Here is a 27,980-nt window from a genome sequence, read left to right on the forward strand (position 1 = left end):
CTGCAATTTCGGTTACCGGAGTAACCCCGTCACGCACAGCAACCTTCACATGCTGTGTAACATTCAATGTGACGCAGCATGTGAAAGTAACCGAAATTGCAGATCTGAAGATGGTTCTAGAGGAACCGAAACCGGTCATGTGAATAAACATTTTTGCCGTCAAGACGGATTACAAGTAACATTGTATAACAAGTGATTGCGGTATCCCTTCGGACATTATGTCTATTTTTGCGAACTGATTACTGTTTAAACTGATTTCTGTTGTACAACAACACCTAATGTGTCTGAACCTGTTGACCAGAGTTTTCTCCCACCTGGAAATTTTTGTGAGACTGGTTCACAACACTGCAAAAAAAGGGACCTACAAGTTACCCTCTCAGCTCCCCTGTCTTGCTTCCCTCCCCACCATGAAAATTGATGGTAAACAGTCTGCGCTGAGCTGTTGATGAGGAACGACATGTCTTTATTTCTTTTTTTTTCTTTGTTTGGATTTGTAGGTGTTATGCTGTTGGAGAACGTTCCCAAAATTTTGTTGTGTGTGATCACATTGGCATATGGAGATGAGTGATGTAGTTTACAATACTGCCACAAAACAGCGTTTGAAATTGGTGAGAAATTGGGATGAGCAAGTGTTAGCCTGTTGAAAAATGCCCCCCCCCCCAAACTTTCTTCTGTGTATGTGTGTCCACCATAGTGTGTGGAGACTTATGGCTTAAATGTTGCTGAGTTGAATACCAAGATGTTGGATAATATGCCTCCCCTTCTCCCCCACCTGCAAACTGAAATGTTCTGAGAAGTGTTTTCGAGATTTTCCAGACAGGGGAGATATGCCAGTGAACAGTAGCAAAATACCTGTCTTCTGACTATCCATCCCAAACGTGTATGAGCCTGTACACAGGAGTTTCCCTCAGAATACAGTCATGTACAGGCGTTCCTATTGGTTTCCGCTAAATTAGTGGGTGGATGCTTCGATGACTCAAATGGGCATCCCCGGAGGGGAGGAACACTATTGAGAAAATTTAGAGAGCTGACTGCAAAACGATTCTACTGCAGCCAACATAGATTTAGTGTAAGACTACAAAGATAAGATACGAGAAATTAGGGCTGTCATGCAGGCATACAGATAACCGTTTTTCCCCTCTCTCTGTTTGCGAGTGGAGTAGAAAAGGAAGTGACTAGTTGAGGCACAGGGTACCCTCCACCACCCACAGTACGCTGACTTGCAAGGTATGCATATCGAGGTGGATGTAAATTTAATCTGCCTACTAAGATGACGGTCCATCCGTTTATAGACACACAAAACTCACGGAAGAATGTTGTATCTTATTTATCTAGAAAACAAAGTATATAACTTCTGCTGCTGATTGCCTCTCGGTGAAAACATTCGTACTAGCCCCGAATTTTCCCACTGAAGTCACATAGCAAGACGTTTGTGAAAGGCTGTAATAGGTTTGTCCACAACACTTACAAAAAGCGGTACACAGTCACCTCTCAACTCCTCTTTCGCCAGAGTATCGCTTACCTACCATATCCTCACGAATCTTCCAGTCTTCTATATATAGCATTCCAATCCACCAGATCGACAAGTAAGAGGTGTCCTCCGCCATGTTAGAGGCGCCTACTAGTTCTCTCTGTATCGCACCACGATCCGACAGCACCGTTCCATTAGTTAGAACGCAGTCTAGTCTTCCACCCATCTCTGATTATATAGAGAGCTATCACAGTGAGAAGAATAGCATATTAAGGTACAGGAATAAGTCCACAACCATGCATTGTACACCTGGGCTCTACGAAGAAATTCAGAGGCGTAGCACAGTTCATCAATGTTCAATGACTGTCAATAAATATTCTCCTGTATGTGTTCTAAACCCCTTTATTGTATTCCCTTGATTACTACACATATGGGCTAACAATGCTGGAAATCCCTACTGAAGATGCTTCACAAATAAAAGAAGCGAAAGGTGTATGGCAATAAACAAACTGCTTTCAATTATTTGCACAGACGGGACATACCTCCACGAATTTTGAAGCAACTAAGGAACGACGGAAAAACAGAAAAAATGATGAGAATACTTTGTGTTAAATACAATTCTTCATTGTGATTATGAACTTTTGCTCAACTCTGTAGTAATTTTCTTTGTGTGGGTCACACTCCGAATAAAGTAGCCAAAAGATGGGCACTAGCTATGAAGGATCATTCCACTTTATCAAACGGAAAAACATCATATATGTAGGACTGTTTTAACATAACAAGCAAACCAGGCAAAATGGTATTCAGCCAGGATTAATACAGAGACGCTCTCCAGCCAGGCTGATGTTCTAGTTACTTAAAGGTTAACTGGATTCCCAACGAAGTGCGACTTGCCGAGGTTAGACAACTCCAGTCACACGAAATTACCACGAATCAAAAAGAAGTGATGTAGTAATCACAGCCCCATGTCTGTCTGTGATATCCGCAATTAAGCCTCACCAAATGCATCATAGACTTCTGTTCTGCCCTCCAAAATGTCACTTGAGAACCTTACGTAACTAGAGTCGTAGACATATTTTGTTGCAGAAACGCGCTCCTAAGCCCCACACATGTTTTCCTGTTTGTGAGTTGGTAAATGAACAAAATAAATACTTCCCATCCCTCCCAAATAAACTGCAATAAGACTCGTTCATTGGGATATTATGTGATTAGATAGTACACTCAGTAGGTTAGCAGTACAAATTCTGCTTCCCATAAAATATTTCCCGTGTGTCCGTGCTTCGTATTCTCTTTCCAGAAAGTCTCTGATTTATTTCTTCACGTGCCTTATTGTATGCTTGAGTGTGAGACTATGGTGCCCCTCCTGCAATTGGAACTACATTCATTTTTGTGTCGGTTTCTCACTTTGTAGTCAGTTTAATATCTATGCAATCAAATTATCTCAGTCATTTATATGTGTTAATCAGCAAGAATGTCATGCCGCTTTGTACTGTGTTACAAGAACATTGTTTGGTAACGACAGATTCGTTTATCTGCTGTAATTGTGTAGTATTGTATGTATTCATGTTTGTATCAGTCAGTGACTATTAGTCCACAAAAACATTGGGGAATATTGTCCATCACATCTTGAATACATGTGAGAAGTTTGGATATCATTTTCCGAAAGTCTTCTCCAAATTACTAAGCAAAAACATTCCAAACTGTGATCTAAAAACAGTACCAGTGTGACGAAAGCAGCTTCTCAAAATTCGCCTTTAGATTTTTTTTATTTTCTCATCAGTTGTGACTCGCTGAATTGTTGAAAAGGCATTCTGTATCTGGGTTCTCGATTGCTGACAATTCTACAGTCTCTGACTGTTAAAGTGAAGGTATGTCTACAGTCGCACTTTGGAAAATATTCTTGGTTGACAAATAAGGTGCCCACATGGCACAATATAGTCGAAGCGTGTGACACTGAATGCCAGAAAATGGCATTCTACTTTCTGCAGTCTGTTTCCTGCATTTGGCGTGTTGTGTTTACCATTAGTCGTCGCGCTGAATCTTCACAGCCGGCCGGTGTGGCCGTGTGGTTCTAGGCGCTTCAGGCTGGAACCGCGTGACCGCTACGGTCGCAGGTTCGAATCCTGCCTCGGGCATGGATGTGTGTGATGTCCTAAGGTTAGTTAGGTTTAAGTAGTTCTAAGTTCTAGGGGACTGATGACCACAAATGTTAAGTCCCATAGTGCTCAGAGCCATTTGAACCATTTTGAATCTTCACAATTTTCAGAACGGCCTTGTGGATGCTGTGTGTACTGAGTTAAGGTTACGTTCTAGTGGCTATGGTGAGGTCGAGGCAATATAGCCGCAGGTTGGTGAAATATTTTGTTTGCAGCGGTTTCAGGGCTATAGATGTACCTTCAGTAATGTTCTGGCATAACAACCGAGAGAGAGATATATTTTTCTGTGCTCATAGAATACTACCAGTATTTCAATTGTCCGTCCCTATTCGTCACCTTCCAACTGTTTTTATATTGCTTCGAGTACTGTAGAATGTATGAGTAGATGTAGTTTGTATGTTTTACTCAACTACATGACATTTTCCACAAAATAAGAAATATCATCAAAGAGTAAACAAAACAAAGATAGATCACGAAATTTGAAGCAAAAGTAGCATCTAAAATGCTATTTTACCAAAAATCAGAATTAAAAATCGAAGAAAGTAAAGTTGAGTGCAAAGGACAAAAAGGGCTGTTTTTCATCGATTTTCGAGAATTTTCATTATTTTTTCATCATTTTCACTATTTTTCGAATATTTTCCCCATTCTTCTCAACTTTTGCGAATATTTCCGTAACATTGACCTACATATTACAACCATTTTAGGCGATACTTAGCTGAAATTTGGTGATTTTTCTTCTTTTATGAAAAGTAAGCTACCAACTCCAAATCCTATATGCTAAATTTAAAATGTAATACAGCTGAAGAAAAACATTTTTATCATAATGATTTTTTTCAAATTAGAAACTAAGTACATCTACACTGTAGCAAGTTAAGCGCTTATCTTTCTTTGTGTTTTCCTCGTAGAATATTTATTAAATTTTGTGCATGTTTCTCTGTTTAAAACGTTTAACCCCCCTTTTCTGTAAGTGTAAATTCATTCTGTCTATAGCGCAGCAGTTGCTCACTGGACAGCCAGCTGCACATGTCACTAACATATCACCCATTGGTAACATATCAATAGGGTAGCAAGTTCCATATCTAGGATTCTGCCTGATTTTATAGTTTGCTTCTTCAGTCAGTCATCTTAAGATTGTTAGGGTGTATGCATGCTGTGTGCGGATGCAGGAGGAGTTGGCCACAGTTTGCGAACAGCTGAATGTGTTTTTGGCTACAGCCAATCACCTTCAGGTTGCTGGCTAGGGGTTTCGCGGTGGCGAAGAATCTGGCACGTCTCATAGGACATCTCAGGTGTCTCCTACTTTGCCCACAGGCTCTGCTTCCGAAGCACCTCTTAGTGCACCCAACGTGGTGGATCTTCCCTCGCAGCAGGATGAGTGGTGGGTGATAATGGGTTCACGTAACTTGCGTGGGAGGGCCAATGTGTAGACTGGCCTCCTAGCCTCGCCATTCAGTCAGCGAGTGGACAAGTGGCCGCTCTTCCATCAGGGAGGAGGGGTTTGATATTGACAGCTCAACGTTAGGCACGTTATGGAGCCCCTTAGACAGTAAGCCCTCAGGGCTGCGAAGAAAGCCAATGTGTACTCAGTATGTCAGCCAGGAGGCCTCATCTGGGATGGGGAGGCGGCCTTGCCTATCGAGCGTGCATGGTGCAGTTGTCAGCAAGCTGTGGCTGTCATATGGGTTCTGAGACCATCCTCAGTTTGTACACGTGGCTGGCGGAGGTGGTGAAGACTGCAGAGCTTGCAATTTACAGCATTGTGCCCAGAGTTGATCGGGGTATTTTAGTTTGCAGCCGAGTGGAGAGTCCCAAGCAAAGGCTTCGACGACTCTCTTTGCTGCAAATTTCTAGACCTACGTTATTGGGTGGGGATTTGTAGGACTTCCCTTGATGGTTCAGGGCTGCACTAAACGAAGGCAGTAGTTACCTATGTACCAGACTTCTTGTGGAATGTACATGACGGTCTTTTAGTTCAAAAATGGCTCTGAGCACTATGGGACTCAACTTCTAAGGTCATCAGTCCCCTAGAACTTAGAACTACTTAAACCTAACTAACCTAAGGACATCACACACATCCATGTCCGAGGCAGGATTCGAACCTGCTACCGTAGCGGTCGCGCGGTTCCAGACTGTAGCGCCTAGAATCGCTCGTCCAACCCGGCTTGCACGGTCTTTTAGGTTGAGTGGAAATTTGAGGTGCTTTGATGAACATAGCAAGGGAACTCAAACGACGTTCAGAACAAAGACACTTCGATAATCACAATTTTATCTTTAATCTGTCAAAGTATTCCTAATAAAGTTCCCGAATTTAGTGTCGCCCAGGAAAGTTCTCATACTCAAATTATTCTTGGAGCTGGCTGAAACCCAAAGTGGAAAGATCTGAGATATCTAGCGAGTCGTGGAACATATATCGGAAAGACAGATTAGAGGCCATAGGAAGGGTAGTGTTCATTACAGTTGACAAAAATATTGTCTCTATTGAGTTCGAAGTTCGAAGTGAAGTTATCTAGTTGCGTATGGCAGGTGTAGGTGAAACCAAGTTAATTGTTGGGATATTTTTACTGGCCACACGATTCCGCTGCCACAGTTCTGGAGTCAGTAGAAGAAAGTCTATTGTCAGTAACGCGTAAATACCCAGATCCGCCGAGAATAGACTGAAATGTCTATGGATTCATTGCGGGGGGTACAGACGGACATGCGAAATACTTTTGAACACGTCTTTCGAAAACTGCCTTGGACAGTTAGCTCGCCAGCTGGTACGCAATGGAAACATAGACCTTGTAGCTACAAACAGGCCATACCTTAACGACAATGTCAGCATGGAACCGGGGATTAAGCGATCATAATGTCATCATAGCAACTATGATTACGGAAGTTAATAAATCAATCAAGAAAGTTAGGAGAGTGTTTCTGCTAGATAGAGCGGATAAGCAGGCGTTAGCATTTCACTTACACAGTGAACTGAAATCACTTAGTTCCAGTTATATGGATGCAGAGGAATTATGGGCAGAGGTTAAGCACATTGCTAATCGTGGGCTGGAGAGTTATGTGCCTAATAAGTCGACAAAGGATGGAAAAGACCCACCGCGGTTTAATAACGAAATACGGCGCATGCTGAGGAATCAGAAGCTGTTGCACTCTCGGTTCAAAAGGGAACGCATAAATTCAGACAGTCTAAGATTAGCAGATATTCGTGAAAAGGTCTATGCGTGATGCATACACAACTACCACTGTCGCACCTTCGTACAATATCTGATAGCGAATCGAAGAAAATTCTGGTCTAATGCAATATCACTAAGTGATTGTAAGGTTGCCATTCAGTCTGTTGTTGATCAGTTTGCTGCGGCAGTTGAAGAAAGCAAAACGAAAGCCGATGTTTTAATTTTCACGTTCAAGAAATTGTTCACACAGGAGAATTATACAGACATACTGTCATTTGTCCATCGGACAGACTTCCGTATGGATGACATAGTAATAAGCATACCTGGCGCAGAGAAACAACTGTAAGATTTGAAAGAAAATAAGTCTCCAGGTCAGGAAGGAAACCCAGTTCGGTTTTACAAAGAATACTCTATAGCATTGGCCCCTTACCTAGCCTGCATTTTATCGTGAATCTCTCGCCCTGTATCAAGTTCCAAGTGACTGGGAAGAAGCGCAAGTGACTCCAGTACATAAGAACGGTTAATGAACAGTCCCGCAAGATTACAGAGCAATATTCCTAACACGTCCTGCAGAATCCTTGAACGTATTGTCAGTTCGAGCATAATAAACTTCCTTGGGGCTGAGAAGCTTAAGTCCATGAATCAGCATAGTTTTAGAAAGCAAAACTCTGCTTGCCCTTTTCTCACATGATATACCGCGAACAACGGATGAAGGGCTACAGGCAGATTCCATATTTCAACATTACTGGAAATCATTTGACTCAGTGCCACATTGCGGGCTGTTAACGTAGGTACGAGCTTGTGGAAAAGTTCACTGATATGTGAGTGGCTCGTGGACTTCTTAAGTTACAGAACCCAGTATGATGTCCTCGACGTCCTCATCACATACGAGGATTTCGTCTGCGGTGCCCAGGGAAGTGTGGTAAGACTGTTGTTGTTCTCTGTCCACATAAACGATTTGGCCGACAGGGTGGGCAGTAATCTGCGGTTGTTTGCTGATGATGCTGAGGTGTGTGGTAACGTGTCGAAGCTGAGTGTCTGTTGGAAGATACGACTCAAATAAAATTTCCAGTTGTGTGATGAATGGCGGCTACCTTTAAATTTGGAAAAATGTAAGGTAATGCAATGGAAGAACAAACCTGTAATGCTCGGAATCGTATTACTAGCGTCCTGCTTGACACAGCAAGTCTATTGAATATCTGGGCGTAACGTTGCAAAGCGATAGGAAGTCGAACAAGTATGTGTGATCTGTGGTAGGGATGGCGGACGGCCGAGTTCGCTTTATTGGGAAAGAGCGGTTCAGCTGTAAAGCATACAGCATATAGCACGCTGGTACGACCAATTCTTGTGCACAGGTCGAGTGCTTTGGATCCGTACCATGTCGGATTGAAGGAAGACATCGATGCAATACAGAGGCAGACACCTCGATTTGTTACCGGTAGGTTCGAGCAACACTTAGGTGTTATGGAGATGCTTCGTGAACTCAAATTGGAATCCCTGGAGGGAAGACGACGTATTTTTCGAGCAACGCTTTTCAGAGAACAGGCATTTCAAACTGACTGCGATTTTACTGCAGCCAACATACATTGCGCGTAGGGAACACGAAAATATGATACGAGAAATTAGGGCTCATACGGAGTTAGACTGCGTATTGTGTATGGAACCGGGGACCTAGAAACGACGAAGACGCTTCGTCCTGCCGTAGCCCTCAGTGGTTCACAACCCCGCAACAGGCCACAGCAGTCCACCCGCCCCACCGCCATCCCACACCGAACCCAGGGTTATTTTGCAGTTCGGCCCCAGTGGACACTCCAGTTTTCACCACTTAAATCGTCTTACATGACTCGCTATGATTGCTAGCCAGGTTCCCTCACCTGTGCCTCTATTGCGACTGCCTTCTATCTGTCTCACATGCAATTTTGTTTACAAGACACGTCAATATTTGACTCTGACGCAGCAGGAAGTGGGCACTTTCAAAGGTCCTTTTTAAATGTTGCTTGCTTGCACCACATAGCGTCTTCGCTTGCTTTATAGTCCCACATACTACTTTATCTGTTCAAAAACGAGTGAAAGAAATTTTTATTTCCACACAAAAGACTGACTGCAATAACTGTAAATATAAAATTATACAATATTTCTTTTTCTGGTGGTTCCACGGATTGCAAAACTTGGTTTATACTACTTGGGTCAAAGAATCTGCAATATCATTTCATGTTGAACCGAATACAGTATCGCTCACTTCATTTCTGTACAAAGCTTCTTTGGTTTTTGTTTAAACCTCTTATGGCCGTAATTCCTGTGTGAAACTCAATGACCTTATACTTAATAGTAATTCTAGCTTTTTATTTTCCTTTATACAAGGAGCAAACGGATATAAACAATACTTCATGTGCACACGTGATAAAAGGTCATTTACGTGAAAATGGATCGAGTATGACAGGCAAACCAAAAGAGAAAAAAAAAACCGCGATTGCGAAAGAGATCAAGGACTAGATTAGGATGAAGCCCTCATTGAACAATTCACAGCTCACGTAACATCGAGTACAATGATATTGGGCTGTCAGCATATCATGAAATTCAAAACTTCTCTTTACAACTGCTAATAAAACGATTTGCTTCTCTTATCATTAGTAACACTGTACGTGGCATATTTATACCTTAACGGTATGTTGAAATATACACTTCTGGAAATTGAAATAAGAACACCGTGAATTCATTGTCCCAGGAAGGGGAAACTTTATTGACACATTCCTGGGGTCAGATACATCACATGATCACACTGACAGAACCACAGGCACATAGACACAGGCAACAGAGCATGCACAATGTCGGCATGAGTACAGTGTATATCCACCTTTCGCAGCAATGCAGGCTGCTATTCTCCCATGGAGACGATCGTAGAGATGCTGGATGTAGTCCTGTGGAACGGCTTGCCATGCCATTTCCACCTGGCGCCTCAGTTGGACCAGCGTTCGTGCTGGACGTGCAGACCGCGTGAGACGACGCTTCATCCAGTCCCAAACATGCTCAATGGGGGACAGATCCGGAGATCTTGCTGGCCAGGGTAGTTGACTTACACCTTCTAGAGCACGTTGGGTGGCACGGGGTACATGCGGACGTGCATTGTCCTGTTGGAATAGCAAGTTCCCTTGCCGGTCTAGGAATGGTAGAACGATGGGTTCGATGACGGTTTGGATGTACCGTGCACTATTCAGTGTCCCCTCGACGATCACCAGTGGTGTACGGCCAGTGTAGGAGATCGCTCCCCACACCATGATGCCGGGTGTTGGCCCTGTGTGCCTCGGTCGTATGAAGTCCTGATTGTGGGGCTCACCTGCACGGCGCCAAACACGCATACGACCATCATTGGCACCAAGGCAGAAGCGACTCTCATCGCTGAAGACGACACGTCTCCATTCGTCCCTCCATTCACGCCTGTCGCGACACCACTGGAGGCGGGCTGCACGATGTTGGGGCGTGAGCAGAAGACGGCCTAACGGTGTGCGGGACCGTAGCCCAGCTTCATGGAGACGGTTGCGAATGGTCCTCGCCGATACCCCAGGAGCAACAGTGTCCCTAATTTGCTGGGAAGTGGCGGTGCGGTCCCCTACGGCACTGCGTAGGATCCTACGGTCTTGGCGTGCATCCGTGCGTCGCTGCGGTCCGGTCCCAGGTCGACGGGTGCGTGCACCTTCCGCCGACCACTGGCGACAACATCGATGTACTGTGGAGACCTCACGCCCCACGTGTTGAGCAATTCGGCGGTACGTCCACCCGGCCTCCCGCATGCCCACTATACGCCCTCGCACAAAGTCCGTCAACTGCACATACGGTTCACGTCCACGCTGTCGCGGCATGCTACCAGTGTTAAAGACTGCGATGGAGCTCCGTATGCCACGGCAAACTGGCTGACACTGACGGCGGCGGTGCACAAATGCTGCGCAGCTAGCGCCATTCGACGGCCAACACCGCGGTTCCTGGTGTGTCCGCTGTGCCGTGCGTGTGATCATTGCTTGTACAGCCCTCTCGCAGTGTCCGGAGCAAGTATGGTGGGTCTGACACACCGGTGTCAATGTGTTCTTTTTTCCATTTCCAGGAGTGTATTTTGGAAGCAGTATCTTGGCTTAAGCTGTGTTTCTCTATTTCTCGGTAAGATAAGTCCTTCACACGAGTAGGTTTTTGTGTGTCGTTTTAGTCCCACAGTTCAAACATGTTCAGAAAATACATAACTTATACTATATATACACATATACAATGTCATGTGGTGTCGATAAGGTAGTATCTTTACTTTTAGCGAAGTGATTACTGATCACACCATTGCAGGAAGCCAAATTGGCATTTACAGTTCTCACTAAAATTGGTCATGCAGGAAAACTTTTTTCTACAGGAGCTTAGAGGCTAATGTCTCTTCTCATTTAACGTTTATATGACTCTTTATTAATAACTTCTTGATGTCGAATACACTTTCCATTTTTTTGTAAGTTGTTCATAGCTTTAAATGTACTATATCAATTAGAATTTACACTAAAAAGGAACATCGTGAACACTTTGTATTTACACACTCGCAGTGGTTCAAATGGTTCAAATGGCTCTGAGCACTATGGGACTTAACATCTATGGTCATCAGTCCCCTAGAACGTAGAACTACTTAAACTTAACTAATCTAAGGACAGCACACAACACCCAGCCATCACGAGGCAGAGAAAATCCCCGACCCCGCCGGGAATCGAACCCGGGAACCCGGGCGTGGGAAGCAAGAGCGCTACCGCACGACCACGAGATGCGGGCACACACTCGTAGTGTGTCACTGTCATATTCACATAGTAAACATGACTTATGGTACCAAATACGTATAAATTATAAGACTTTTGAATGCAGTAGATCAAGACAATCAAAATATTTATAAATCAACCACTATGTACCATGTACAAAATCGCTATGGCGCATACTTCTTTAAATCGCTCTGGTGATATAAGTCTTTAATCTTGTTGGAATATCGCACTTCACGGCCTCTCTTCTATATCATGGGACAGAACAGCATGCATGGCAATAAGTTTTCTGGGGAACCAGTTTCATATGTTTCTGATACCCCTTGATCATTCCACGTTTACTGGTGAATACTTTAACATAGGACATCAACAACTTTACTAATTTGAGCCACTGCTCAACAGACAAACATTCTCATTTTTTCGCTATCATGCATATGTGTAGGGTCACATCCTCACTAGGCGTATGGTATTAGCTCGATCAGGGTGATGGTGTCCGTACAACATCTGAGACCATATGATTCTTACTGTAACTCACTGATAAAAGTTACCATGACGCACCTTTGTTTAACCAACTTTAATACGTCCTCTCTACCACTTACTCTTAAATGGCATTGACCCCTAGGAGGTCAGTCCTTGCATTAATTCCTGGCAAAAACTCCGTGCCCAGTAGACAATTGACTCTTAACCCCTTCACCACGAGAAACGTGTAACTAATGGGTTTTTCCTCAAAGTTAACTTCAGTCTGCACTTGATTATCTACCTTCTAGTACCAGCCACCAATAGCAACCAAACAATTCTATAATGATAGAGCAGTTGCTTTCATCATATTAGTAGGTATCATGAGGAAACTGTCAGTAATATCTTTCACAGTCGAACCTCTGTCAAGTATAACGAGGGTCTGCATAAACTACAGTCGAGTAGGCTCTTGTGCAGGTTCCCTACACGACTCAGAGTCATCGTACTTTGGTGGAAATAGTGCCCCATTTCTGTCCCGCGACTATCATTGCGTAGCACGACGGAGTCACATCTAACCTGACATTTCGCTCGTTGTCAAGGTTTACTCAGCTGTCACCTCAACAATACGAACGGCACGATTCTCACGTGGCCACTTGGGAGAACGCTCCTTACTATCCGCGAGGAATGGGTCGTTCGCGAGCTAACGCGTCCAAAGGAATGGTTCACCAAGATCAACAGAAGGAGCGAGGAACGAATTCTAAGGAACGGTCTTTCATAGTTCACTTCGGTCGCGGCTGTCTACTTATAGTTCGCGGGAACGGGAAACGGTCGGTCTCGTTCCCGCAACGGCACGTTGGCCGGTCTCGTTCCAGCCTTGGTCCCGTTCCCGTCTGTCTCTGTCTCGGTCTCCCTCGGCCGGACTCCTCCACTTTCGCGTGGCCACTCGTCGCAGTTCCACTACCAACTGTTCCTAGTCGGTTCAGTATCGAGTTTTTCGTTTCGTGCCCTGCGCACGCCCATTCTACATCTTTGTGTGACGTGTGTGAGTGCCTATGGGACCAAACTGCTGAGTTCATCGGTCCCTAGACTTACACACTACCTAAACTAACTTAAACTAACTGACGCTAAGGACAACACACACACCCATGCCCCAGGGAGGACTCGAACCTCCAGTGGAAGCCGCCCGATTCGTGACATGGCGCCTCTAACAGCGCGGTCACTCTGTTTCAAACCGTTCTTGAACTCTCGACTTCTGGTTCTTTTCGTACCCTATTCAGCCTCCAAGACCGGTAATTAAAATGTATTTTATTATCACGTAAATTACATAAAAATTGCATTCTATGTAATACATAAATCTTTCCAGGTAACAAAAGGGCACGTCAGCTTACTTCATTATTTCGATAAACAGCAGAAGACATAAAGAAGCAAGTTTTTTTGTTAATACACACGCAAAGGAAGTCGGCACGGTACGCACGAGTGCCCATTTTCTGTCTTTTTTTATCTAAGGTAAAACAGCATGTTCATTGTTATGGAAGGCAGAACGACTTACAACCGAATGAAGCCCGCGCTACATATTCGAGTGTCGTCATTTATTATTTCGAAGTTGTTGTTTGCATTAGCTTGTTTGTTATTTCTGCCTAATTATTACATGTTTATCTATTCTGCTCGTAGCGGTCAACAAGTCATGCGTAATAGGCGGGCAGTCTGTACTCGGGGCCGACTTTTCGTGCGCCTCTTATATTATTCACTGCGATCAGCCACATGACGCTACCGTTGGCTAAACGAGAAGTTTTACGGAATCACGGAAATTACTTCTACAACTGTGTGAGAATAATCCCAGCGGGGAGACAAGTGCCCCCTCCTGGCTCCTTCCATCATTCAGTCACCTACGCTGCTAATTTTAAATTTTTCATAAGAACCATATACCATGCGCAAATGAATGGTGAACGAGTAAAAATGAACGGTTTCCAAAAAAGAGCGATCACCAGTGAACTAGTTCCCAAGGATGAACAAGTTTGCCCATCTCTACTGTCCGGATGCCTGTCACAATCAGGCGGTGACCAATTTGGTATAGGGCATGCGTTGTTCACCTGTCTGTTATCATGATTAGAATTTCCTGGCGGTGGCCGATTTTCGTGATTTTGGGGCCTCTGGTTGCCAAAATTTTAATGTCCCTGGTTATGTGGTGTCGCATTGTACTTTGTATGGTATCCTGGGTTGAGCCAGTGGTTATTATTTCTCGAACTCGGGTAAAAAGAAGTCAAGATCTGCGTGTTTACATGATTGTTTTGATTCGTCAGTGTGGGCTGCGGCTGCGCTGTTACCACAGCGTCCGTTACCACGCCCGTGAGTGTTGGCGTGCTAGGCGGTGTTGCCAGGCTGCATACAACCGTTGCCATTAGCATACTTCAAATCTTCATGTATCAAGTCGATCGAATCTAGGACCGAGAGAAAGTATTCCAAATCATCGCCTGGCATCGTGATTAGCTCACACGTATATTGATCGGCAATTCTGCATTTAAAATTCACAGAACATCTTTGCGTGCAACAGGATTATCCCAGTATCTTGTCTTATTAATATAGTGCTCGCAGCATTCTCTCAAGCTTGCCGTTTAGCGTTAAAATTTCTGGTCTAAAAGTCAGCTTCCAAAGACGCTCCTGGGTAACTCCTGACCAAAGCTTGGCCAGGAAAGGCTTCTCAAACTCGACGTATGTGGTACATTTATCAGCAGCAGCAGTTACCTACAGGGACCCTTCACGCCGAATATATGCTGTAATAAACTCAATTTTCAGTCTTGCAGCACACGATCTGGACAGGACATCTCCAAACGCCTTTATGAAGACAATGGGGTTTGGGGATTTCTTTTCATGTATTTGAAACTGACGGTGTTTTAGTAAGCTTTCTTCGAGAAGTATCTACGGGAATGTGGGTGTTGCCCCCACTGATCCATTCCTACATTCTGAATGGGGATTAATCGGTCCTTTTTCATTCAGGTAAGTTCGGCGGTAAAGATCACCCCAGTCAGACATTTCAGGAATTTAAATTGCTGGGGGCGTGCAGTGATGCGGCGTTGCCTAATCTGCCGTTACCTCACGGTGCAATTTAATCACTGTAACAGACACATAATCGCACCGCCCAGGAAGGTGATGATGCAGTCCACGCTTCATATCTGTGGTTTTTTTTGGATATTTTCACCGACAGCACCCGACACGAGTGTTGTCTCTGTAATCTCTGATGTTGACTGCGCCGTCTGCAGTGACTGTGAATCGCTTGTTAACTTCAATACTGCCTCCGGTATACCTTCATACTTTTTCTTAATTGCCAATATTTCAGTAGAAAAGTTCTTGAAAAACTGGTATTAGTGCGAACAGCTAACTTCGTATCTCGCTAAGCAAAACCAGTAGTGGTTTGCGCGGAAATTCGCATGGTCACCTCTTCACCAGCAACAAGAGTGCTGTTAATTTAAGCATAAAACAGTTTGTCACGCCCATCGATTCACATGGCCTGTTCCTGGTCTTGCTTATTTACCATTAATGCAGTTTCCTTAAACAGTGTTCCGAATGGATTTGAATTTCCACTCATTTCGCATTTTTGCTCACTAGGTACTACTTGTGAGTATGACTCTATTTCAGAAATGACTCGGTTCACTTCCCTTCTTGCCAGATAGATGTTACTGCCAGCATCGGCATCGGGTTAGATATTCATTTGGTCTTGAAGATCCATTGTTACGTCTTTCCCTATATTGGTCATTATATGGAAAACCAATGTTATCTGAGACTGACTTACGTTGCAATACAAAGTAAAAATGTTACTACGACTTGCAGCAAAACTTATCTAATTGTACTGAACAAAACGTACGCTCCTTTTTAAAGCAGCAGAAAGTCATCTACGGTCTATCTTATCCGCTTGATGCCGAATTGCTGCCATACTGGTCACCATCCTTTGCAAAAATGTAGTTAACAGAATTTAATGTCTCTCAACATAGAACTTACGACACTTCGAGTTCTGAATTGCTCAATGAGGTATTTTAGAAAGAGAAAAGATCGTGACGAGCTAAATGCAAGCAACAGGGAAGGGCAGGTATGCCTTACCTTTAATTTTTTCCCTTTTCTTCCGTCATGTGTTACCGCTTCCTGATACGATCATATTAAATTTCTGCTTTGTATATTTTTCTTAATGGAGGTTTCATTCCATTAGTCTTCCACCAGACATTACAATTCATTGCTCCAGCACATTCATTCAAACATGAACCAGAAAAGATACAAGTTTTCAGACAAGTTTTCGAGCCCCATCTTCTTTAGAGTCAGGTGAGGCATTTTCTCATCTCTCACAATGAGAGCCACATGACGTATTTCTTTTCCTCCTGCCTTCTCGCAAAGAGAGTTGAATAAAGTTTATGGTTTCTCAAAGGTGCGGAAAGAATTTGGTAATTTAGAAATGGAGCAATTTGGAATAATAGAACAGATGTGACATGGTGGCAGTCATAATTGAGGATGAATAATTTAGCTAATAACTGCACAAATTTCCTGCTTCTATACCACAATTTACCTTATAAAAATCCACACTCTTGCAGTTTATTTTCAAGTCAGCGTTGTAAGAGGCCACTGAGTAGGCTGGCAGACATCATTCTTCAGAAAACAAAACCTACCAGAATCGCACAATTTTAATTGGAAAATATTGCATCTAGGCACTAACCTGAAAAGTTATATCGAAAGGACACGAAAAATGTCTGATCGTTTGTATCCGAACAGTTCTCCGCCAATCTCGCCAATTGTTCTTACTGTAATATTCAGAAACCATAACCAAATGACTAAAATGCTAGGTAACGGTTTGAAAAAAATAACGGATCCAACTTAACAGATAGATATAAATAACGCTTATCGAATAAATGTAGTTACAACTATGAAACTTACATCTGCTCATCTTGAGCTCCAAACGACAAAAGGTGATAAAACAAGAAGAAGATAAGAGAACAGGGCTCTTTCACTTATTCTCAGTGGCTTTGCATTCACCACTTTTACAGGTTCTGTAAGTTTCGCGTTGTCAAATACAATCTTTGAAAATGTATTAAAATTGAATCTTATTTAAAAATAAAGTACGGTTTTCCCTTTAAAAACATCATTACATTTTCAGTTAAGAAGAAAAAAATTAGGGCCAAAAAATTATGAAACAGTTCACCATACCTAATTTTCTCTTTCCACACATTATTCCTCTAACTTATGTTGCTGCAGCCTTTTCACCAAAGGATGCATCTTAAACAATCATTCTTTGTTTTGCAATTTCTTGGGCTTGTTTATTTGCTTCATGGCTACATTATAAATCTTTATTGTCTCTACAGGCAACATCACGGACTTTCTATGCTTCATGATATTAAAAACAGTGGGTTTCACAACTGCATCTTTAATTATGTCCATCCAGTCCTTCAGAAGTTCAGCCTTTACTTTACCTTTGATGAGCCTGATGTGTATGTCACTCTCCAGATATAAATGTCCTCTTACTGGGAAACTCCCATGAATAGATTCAAAGCCCTTGCTTGATGGACAGTCGTCGCCGTCGTGGTCTTCACTCCAGAGACTGGTTTGATGCAGCTCTCCATGCTACTCTATCCTGTGCAAGCTTCTTCATCTCCCAGTACCTACTGCAACCTACATCCTTCTGAATCTGTTTAGGGTACTCATCTCTTGGTCTCCCTCTACGATTTTTACCCCCCACGCTGCTCTCCAATACTAAATTGGTGATCCCTCGATGCCTCAGAATATGCCCTACCAACGGATCCTTTCTTCTAGTCAAGTTGTGCCACAAATTTCTCTTCTCTCCAATTCTGTTCAAAACCTCCTCATTAGTTATGTGATCTACCCATCTAATCTTCAGCACTCTTCTGTAGCACCACATTTCGAAAGCTTCTATTCTCTTCTTCTCTAAACTATTTATCGTCCACGTTTCACTTTCCTACATGGCTACACTCCATAAAAATACTTTCAGAAACGCCTTCCTGACACTTAAATCTATACTCGATGTTAACGAATTTCTCTGCTTCAGAAACGCTTTCCTTGCCTTTGCCAATCTTCTACATTTTATATCCTCTTTACTGCAACCATCATCAGTTATTTTGCTCCCCAAATAGCAGAACTCATTTACTACTTTAAGCGTCTCATTTCCTAATCTAATTCCCGCAGCATCACCCGATTTTGGAATGTTGTCGACTCCCGGGGTCTTGTTTCTATTTAGGTCTTTCAGTGTTCTGTCAAACTCTTCACCCAGTATCATATCTCCTATTTCATCTTCATCTACATTCTCTACCATTTCTATAATATTGTCCTCAAAAACATCGCCATTGTATAGACCCTCTATGTACTCCTTGCACCTTTCTGCTTTCGTTTCTTTGCTTAGAACTGGGTTTCCATCTGGTTCTCTTTTCTCCAAAGGTGTCTTTAATTTTCCCGTAGGCAGTATCTACCTTACCCCTAGTGATATATGTCTCTACATCCTTACATTGGTCCTCTAGCCATCCCTGCTTACCCATTTTGCACTTCCTGTCGATCTCATTTTTGAGACGTTTCTATTTCTTTTTGCCTGATTCATTTACTGCATTTTTATATTTTCTCCTTTCATCAATTAAATTCAATATCTCTTCTGTTACCCAATGATTTTACTAGCCCTCGTCTTTTTACCTACTTCATCCCCTGCTACGTTCACTATTTCATCTCTCAAAGCTAACCATTCTTCTTCTACTGTATTTCTTTATCCCATTCTTGTCAATCGTTCGCTAATGCTCTCCCTGAAACTCTCTACAATCTCTGGTACTTTCAGTTCATCCAGGTCCCATCTCCTAAAATTTCCACCTTTTTGCAGTTTCTTCAGTTTTAATCTACAGTTCACAACCAATAGATTGTGGTCAGAGTCCACATCTGCCCCTGGAAATGTGTCACAATGTAAAACCTAGTTCCTGAATCTCTGTCTTACCATTATATAATCTGAGACCTTCCAGTATATCCAGGCTTTTTCCATGTATACATCCTTCTTTCATGATCCTTGAACCAAGTGTTAGCTATGATTAAGTTATGTTCTGTGCAAAATTCTACCAGGTAGCTTCCTCTTTCATTCCTTACTCCCATTCCATATTCACCTACTACGTTTCCTTCTCTTCCTTTTCCTACTCTCGAATTCCAGTCACCCATGACTATTAAATTTTCGTCTCCCTTCACTATCTGAATAATTTCTTTTATCTCATCATAAATTTCATTAATCTCGTCGTCATCTGTGGAGCTAGTTGACATGTAAACTTGTACTACTGTGGTAAGCCTGTGCTTCGTATCTATCTTGGCCACAATAATGCGTACGCTATGCTGTTTGTAGTAGCTTACTCGCATTCCTATTTTCCTATTCATTATTAAACCCACTCCTGCATCACCCCTTTTGTATTTATAAACTTGTATTCACCTGACCAAAAGTCTTGTTCCTCCTGCCACCGAACTTCACTAATTCCCACTATATCTAACTTCAACCTATCCATTTCCCTTTTAAATTTTCTAACCTTCCTGCCCGATTAAGGGATCTGACATTCCACGCTCCGATCCGTACAACGCCAGTTTTCTTTCTCCTGATAACAACGTTCTCCTGAGTAGTCCCCGCCCGGAGATCCGAATGTTTTACCTCCGGAATATTTTACCCAAGAGGACGCCATCATTATTTAACCGTACAGTAAACCAGCATGCCCTCGGGAAAAAATACGGCTGTAGTTTCCCCTTGCGTTCAGCCGTTCGCAGTACCAGCACAGCAAGACCGTTTTGGTTAGTGTTACAAGGGCAGATCAGTCAATCATTCAGACTGTTTTCCCTGCAACTACTGAAAAGGCTGCTGCCCCTCTTCAGTAAACACAAGTTTTTCTGGCCTCTCAACAGATACTCCTCTGTTGTGGTTGCACCTACGGTACGGCTATCTGTATCACTCAGGCACACAAGCCTCCCCACCAACGGCAAGGTCCATGGTTCATGGGGGGATTGGGGCAGGGGAGGAGGGGTGGCGGACAGTTCAGTGTAAAAATCTGAAAACGGTATTAGTTCTTTTTACCCCCACATTGGTCATAGAATGTTTGCAAATTTTTAAACCTTCGAGCCAGGCGCGTAGTCACATAAAGATGTAGGAAATAAACCGCTTCATTTGTAATTTTTTCCCTATTGTTTCAGGATCAAAATAAAATACTGTGTTGCTCTCTGAGAGTCGATGTAATTTAGATAAGAGTAGCTGTAGAAAAAGCTGGCGCTCATAATAGACAATACTGCTGCTGATGTCGGGAAATGAACGATTCCTTTCGAGATCCAAACATGTCGAATTAGTGCCTGTAAACTTTCTGCTTCTTTTTCGAGATTGTCTTTTACGCTCATAGAATGCATCAGCTTTTCGCCGGTGCAGTTCACATTCAGTCTTCTCTGTCTTAATATTATATTGAACGTCTGATCTTTGCGTACCATCTGTTTCACGTTTGAGTTCCGCCTTTGGAGCTATGAAAGTTAAAGGAAACTTATCGCAAGTACTGCGTGTATCACTTCGAGGGAAACCGAGTGGGGTAATAAATTTTGTATGAAATGCCTTACGACAGGTTGATGAACAAGCGGAATGTGTCTCCTGAAACATCTTTTTAGTAGTTCTTCAGGAAAATACAGTTCCTGTTTTTATTTATGCTGTAAAAACTGGATCTGCTTTTAAATGACACTATCTTAGTGCAAGTGTTTTGCTCTGTTTCCACCGACAGTTTATGAGCTTCTTTTCTGTGTTTCCCTCATTTCTAAACTGGAGGGGTGTCTTCATTTTCAAGAAATTGCTAATAGTTTCTAATCTTTTCTTTGCAATCCCATTCAGTGATAGAAGGACCTTTTGACCAACAATTAGTTCTGTCAAAGCATAATCTCTCATTACACTTACTATACCATGAACTGTATAACATAGCCCTTAAACTTTTTTCTTGTTGCCAGGGATATTTGAACATATAGTGGGTATATTTGGTATGCTGAATATGAATTTGGAAACTGATTTCCCCAGTTGGCTCTAGTTCCTTAGATACAGGCTATCTCTGAGGTGTAGCGTTTAATCGTTAAATTATCAGTAAATCGGTCGTGAATTCCATAATTCTGTGTGCCTGTTCATTTTATATTTTTTGATTGCATGTGTACAAATGTAATATCTTATATGTTACACGTTATAGAAGAGAAGGTGATATTATGGGACGTCGTAGTAATTTGAGACACCCTCTTGTGTCTCACAGTTTCAAGGAGAGTCAGTTGGTCACACTGCTGCATTGAAGGTCAGGGTCATCCAGCCTCTTGTTTGTGCTCAGAGCGGCCGCCGAGCGAGGAACGAGCCTGTGAGAAGACGTAATTTGTGTAACAGCCGTTAAAAGTTTTTGTTAGTGAAGAATTTATCGTTCATTGTGTCAAGAAAAAGGTATATCACGATTAGTTAAAACATTATTGTTAGTTAAATGTAAGTTACAGATCACATTGTTATATACATTGTCTGATTAGTTCTACCTTATCATATTTATAACAATATATTTTTGCAAATATGATTTTTATTTTATTTTGTTACTTTCATAGATAAACATGAGTTCTTCGCATAAAGGTGGTTTCAACTCTCCTGATGTGTTCTGCTATATTTGTCGAGAATCCACTTTGCAAGAGCAATGGAATTACATCACTGATTTTGTGAAACATGCCTGTCTTGAGTATTTTGGGATTAAACTGGTAGACCAAGATAAACATTGGGCTCCTCATAATGTTTGCAAAAGCTGTGTGGAGTCTTTACGACTGCGGACTGATGGTAAACGAAGGCGTTTAAACTTTGGAATGCCAATGGTGTAGCGTGAGCCAAAAAACCACCATAACGATTGATATTTTTACATTGTCAATGTAAAAGGTTTCAACTGCTACAAGAAGCCTACGTGGGAATATCCCCATTTAGAATCAGCAAGGCGACCTGGGCCATGTAGCGATGACATTCCCGTGCTAGTGTTCACCACTCTGTCAAAACTACTTCCTTCAGATGATGATGATTTGCAGGACTTGAACACTAGTAGAAGTGAATCATAATACGAAGGAAGTTCCACAAGACACCAGCTCTTCTGTCAGGAGGAGGTTAACGATATGATACAAGACCTCGGTCTTTCTAAACAGTCTTCTGAACGCTTGGTATCTAGACTAAATGAGAAGAATTGTCTGCAACCAGGAACTAAAATAACACCTTACCGGACAGTAGAAGAAGATCTACGTCCCTACTTCAGTCAAGATGATGCACTTGTTTAATGCAGTGAAATCCCTGGTTTACCACCAAAATCAGAAGCCTAAAGTGTGTGTTACTGCATTATGGTAAGTGCTGTGCATCCGTTCTAATTGGCCACTCAACGAAACTTCATGAGGAATACGAAAATATCTAGATGATTCTCCAGAAACTTCGTTATAGTCAGCACCAATGGCCTATCTGTGTTAATTTATAAATGGTTAACTTTTTGCTTGGACAGTAACTTTTTGCTTGGACAGCAAAGTAGATACACAAAATTCCCTTGCTTTATTTGAATGTGGGCCAGCAGAGCAAAGCATGATCACTGGGAAAATGTTTCATAGCCATGAAGAGATAGCTTTACTGTAGGAGCAGCTAATGTCCTAAAAGAACCATTAGCTGACAGGGACAAAATCATTCTTCCACCATTTCATATCAAGCTCGGTCTGATGAAGCAATTTGTGAAAGCATTTGACAAAAATAGTGACTGTTTCAAATACTCATCCCCTGGACTCAGTAATGAAAAATTAAAAGCTGGTATATTTGATGGTCCTCAAATTCAGAAGCTTATACATTACTTGGAATTCATTACAATTATGAATTGCACTGATGCATCTGCCTGGAGCAGTTTTGTCTCTGTTGTCGAAAATTACTTAGGTAACCACAAAGCACATAATTATGAGTAACTGGTGGAAAATATGCTCAGAAACTTCAAAAGGTTGGGGGCTAATATGAGCATTAAGATTCACTGCCACCACAACCATTTTGACAGATTTCCGGACAATCTTGGTGACTACAGTGAGGAACAAGGTGAAAGATTCCATCGAGATTTTCAGGTGATGGAAGAACGATATGAAGGTAGATGAGACAAGCAGACTGGTGCTGGGATCTTCAGCGTGACTCTACTGACGATCAACACAAGAGAAAATCACAAAGGCGGAGTTTTTCCATATGCTAATTGCAATGTGTTTAAAAGACCGTTTCTTCCTTTCTTCTTCTATTACATGCTGAATCAACAATGAAACTTCATTACAGTAATCCTTTTCATATGTTTTCCTTATTTTCGTTTGACAGTGTACACAGTGAATCTCAGCTAATATTTTGAATTTCTATTTGTTTATTCATCTACGTATTGTACGGTACCGTAATACATGGAGCCAATCTAGCAAAACGAATGACATATCCGAATTCAGGGCCATAAAGTTTTCCCTAAATTCACTGTCAGTTAATTGGCAACAAAATCACTGTTGACTAGTGTAGTCACACAAAGTAACTACTGTCTCAACTCCAAGAGGCCTTCGGCACTGAATACTGTTAGCAGAGATTTGTGCTTTGAGATGACAAAGTTGCCTATTCCAGTTCGTCAGCAGATTAAAATAACACATGAGTTTAGACTTTCCTGCTTCCGTTAGCATATCATAGGATTTTTGTTGCAATTGTAGTGCTCTCTTAATTCTTGTGACATATTCTTGGTTTTTTAGATGCTTCTGATTGTCTAGCATAACTCTTTTTCTACTCTTAACAGTGTTCTGGATATTTAATTATCAATTAAAACACGGACTGTAACTGGCTACTATACGAAATTCAATTTCACCACACTAGAAAGCAAAAGGCTTATCTCAGGTCTTCTCTGTGCTAGCAGAGATCACGCACTACGAAAATACAAAATAAAACTAAACAATATCATTGCATTTAACAATGTAAACAATGAAACTATCATAAAACAATATAAGAATATCAGTATAGTTCAGAAATCCATAACTTCTGGACTTCACTCCTTCCACCCATGTTCTGGATGGACTTGACATATTTTCGAAGTGTATACCATATTTTTCTCTGGCTATAGCTGTGACACTAAACACATTACATTCAGCTAACTTGACACAGCTGAAAGTATGCCTGATGAAAAACATGACTCTACGATTTTCGACAAATTTAGACTTAACCCTTCTTTCTGTGCTGCCTTCATTTGTGTTATTTCAACTTTTTCTATATGATAGTTCTAACGCAGAATTTTTGTTCTCTTCCCACGGTCATCGACCATGCAGTTAAAGGTGGGCCGGCAGCACAGGCTTCGCCGATTTTAATTCCTTCTCCCACCAAATAGTCTCACTTTCTCTCTTTTACTTATTTTATTGCTTACAACCGAGATTTAAAGAAGTTTATATTCAGAGAAATGGCGATTACAATGTGTATGTGTGTGTGTGTGTGTGTGTGTGTGTGTGTGTGTGTGTGTGTGTGTGTGTGGTGTATCGACAGCGGCGGAAGCGCGTCCACGAGTGCTGACGTCACGTGCCCGCTGTGACCGCAGACGGCGGATGGGCAGAAGCTGTTGGCGCTCCTGCGCTGTCCGCAGCTTCCCGCTTGCGACAGCCCGTCTCTGTGCGCGTCAAGCGACTTCCGGCATCCTCGTACTGTTTGTTCACTCTTTGGGCCTGCCTGTCCAGTTTACTCTCCGACCTCATAAATACAGACCTTAAACCTTGTAATACTATTGGGATTTCCGTAGTATGAAAGCTGTAAGTACCCTTGGAAAGGCATTCACCTATCTGTATATTAAATGATCAACTTATGAGATGAGACCTATTCTTTGAAAGACATTTGTTTTACATAATTTACGTAACTGTAAAGATGCGCATCTAGCGCGGACGCTAATACATCGATTGTGCAGCCAAAGAAACATTTTAACAGAAGCTGAACTGACGTTCCGCTTCGATCTAAATAAAAGATGATAGTAAAAAAAAAACTTTTGCAGATCTTCAGATTTTAATGTACTTCTGCTTGTAATGTGAAAGCGTAAAGAAGGTCGACTTTAAGCTAAAAAAGTGAGCGCTCTTGCCACCGTGCAGACAAGATTATTAATTAATAAAATTCAAGTAATTTATGTTCGACACTGTAAATCGGCAAGGTCTTGTTATGAAGGTGTTGAACAGTGCAAGAATTGTCTTTAACGAAGGAGAAAAGTAATGACTGTAATTCGTGACAAAAACGTGAACCTTGGATAGAGCACGGGGCAGGCTGAAATCTGATCGCACTTACAGTTAGGAAATTACTTATGCAAGTTATACTGTTTATAAAGAAGCTCTAATTGCTTGTGAGAACTATTAGAATACATTTAGTGTTTACCAGATTTCTTATTCTATTCTTTTCCTTTTTTTTACCTCCATGTCATATTATTTTTATAAATGTCAAACAGCCTTTACTACAGCATAGAATACTGCGGCATCCTGGTCGTAGACAGAAGGCCGCTCCATGTCTTCTATACAACTCATAGCTGCCCCATTTATTAATGATTTCATTTACAAATGCAACTTTTATTGTTCACTGTTAAATGTCCCTTAGGTAATTATAAAATTCATACTGATTACGTGAAGAAATCCGGGTTGTTCTTTTCCAAATAATAGAAATCTTTGCGTAAATAAAAACTAGGCTCCTTCTGACAACGATCAGGAGCCAACCAAAAGACGGATGTCTTCGACCGCTTTCGTGTCTCCTGTGGTAAAGTTGTGCCAAATTGGGAACACGACATTCTAGCATGAAACACAATATATATATAATTACCAGAATAAAATTGAAAAAAAATTCAAATATATTTAACTTATTTGTTTTTTTATCATACTAGATGTGGCGCCCGAACAGGGACTTCATAAAAAAATTCTAATCTGTTCTGTTATTGTTTCATGACATCATCCGGTGGACAGCGGGAAGCCGTAAAGGAAGTACTGAAAGAAACCGAGGAAGTATTAAAAAAAATTTCGAAAAATAACATCAGTACGGTTTTCATTAGGCATAAAATCTCGCGTCTTGTATAAAAAAACTGATTTCCGAAATTTCTTTCCTTACTGCTTCATTTTATCCTATCGGTGTTATTTCCTTGCAGAGTTGCTTATTTACGTAGTTAGAATTCATTTCTGATCATCTCTTCATGCGAAGTTTATGTGTTAGCATTATTAGCATCTTCATTGTTGCTACGGATAAGAACACAAGATGGATGCCATAACAGCAGGATTAAGTGTCTAGTAGGTGTTTGTCATTTATTTTCAAAGTTAGGTGCCATCTTGTCTTCTACCCGGTATAGCTCTGCAATTGTCAGCTACCGCGGTGTGACGTTTGACTAACAGGAAGCGTCGCAGCGTGCGCATCTGAGAGTTGACGATCGGCGTGCTGCGAAAGATTTCTTTGAGCAGTTACGTCACAAATTTGAAAATAAACATGTCAGATGACAGAGGCAAGCCGACAAACAGTGTGGATGACGTTGATGACACAGTTGTCAAGTCATACCCACTACGTTCGCGAACGGAAACAGTCATACCCGATTGACGAATGGAGAGAACGGCAGACGATGATAGTGTGCGTGACGTATCGTCAGAGCAATCATCGTCACAGCAAGCGGGAGAAAATTCGATGGTTGAAATGATGAGAATTTTTTTTCAAGTAAGAGAACAGGAGAAACTGGAAAGGGAAGCTTATAAATTACAAAAACAACGTCATAGAGAACAGGAGAAACGGGAGACAGAGCTAAAATGGTTCCACCTAAATACCACCATTGGTACAATGAAAAATAGGTTAGATAATATTGATGCCAACTTAGAGGCAAGAATAAGGACAGTCACGGTGGAATATATCGCGGAATTTAGTACTAAAGTTAATGAAAGGATAGAAGGTATTCTGCAGAAGGTAGATGCATGTGAGAGCACAGTAGGTAACGTGCACAAAGTCATCAAAGTACAAATCGAAAGTTGCCAGGCAGTTACAACGGAAGTTTCAAAGAAATCCGCTGAGGTCGGAACTAAAGTAAACAAGCTTGCAGACAATGTCGTCACTCTGCAAGGCCAGGTCAATGACCTGACACAGGCGCTATCCGACATTAACATTGAAAAGAGATTGAATGATGCTGCAGCAAACGTACGTTCCACGATAGGAAAAGAATTTGTAGAATGTGTCGAAACTAAAGAACAGTACATAGAAAACAAGGTTCAACACGACTTAAAAGAAGCCATTAAGTCAGCCACAGTTGAAGTTTTACCTGCTCCAGGTACATCAGGAGATACGCTTCTCAGTGAATTGGGAGAGATTCGTAGAGTTTTTCACCGAGATCTTCCCGAGTGGAAACGACACCTCACTGAGGAAAGCAATCAGTTGAAACAACAAGTCAATGATTTTCCTAATGACAATAGAAGTGAGTATTCACACTTCAAGTAACTCTTGTCGAGCTCATGAAAGAAGAAAGCGTTCTCAAGCACCGCGTGTTCCAGCCTTTTCTGCCAGAGAAACGCAACATCCACCCAATGGTTTTTCTGAAGTCATTTAATGGTGTTTTTCCTGAGAGCTGGGATGACAAGCAACGTATGCGCTTTATAGTAGGTTACATTCAAGGAGAGGGTTCTGTCTGGGGAACAGAAGAAACTGACAGATGTAATAATTAAGCTGACTTCGAAAAGCAATTTCTGAACAAATTCTGGAGTTCAGGCATACAACAACGCCTTAGAAAGGAAGTATATAATGCTAAACCGTTCAATACGAGAAGTGCTGGTCTCCGGAGGTACTCTGAGAAATACCTGCGAAAAATACAATATTGGGACACGCCCATTTCCACGAAGGACGTAATTATGATGCTTTAGTCAAATGGCTCTGAGCACTATGGGACTCAACTGCTGAGGTCATTAGTCCCCTAGAACTTAGAACTAGTTAAAC

The sequence above is a fragment of the Schistocerca americana genome, chromosome 2 (genome assembly GCF_021461395.2).
Source record: "Schistocerca americana isolate TAMUIC-IGC-003095 chromosome 2, iqSchAmer2.1, whole genome shotgun sequence".
NCBI lineage: Eukaryota > Metazoa > Arthropoda > Insecta > Orthoptera > Acrididae > Schistocerca > Schistocerca americana.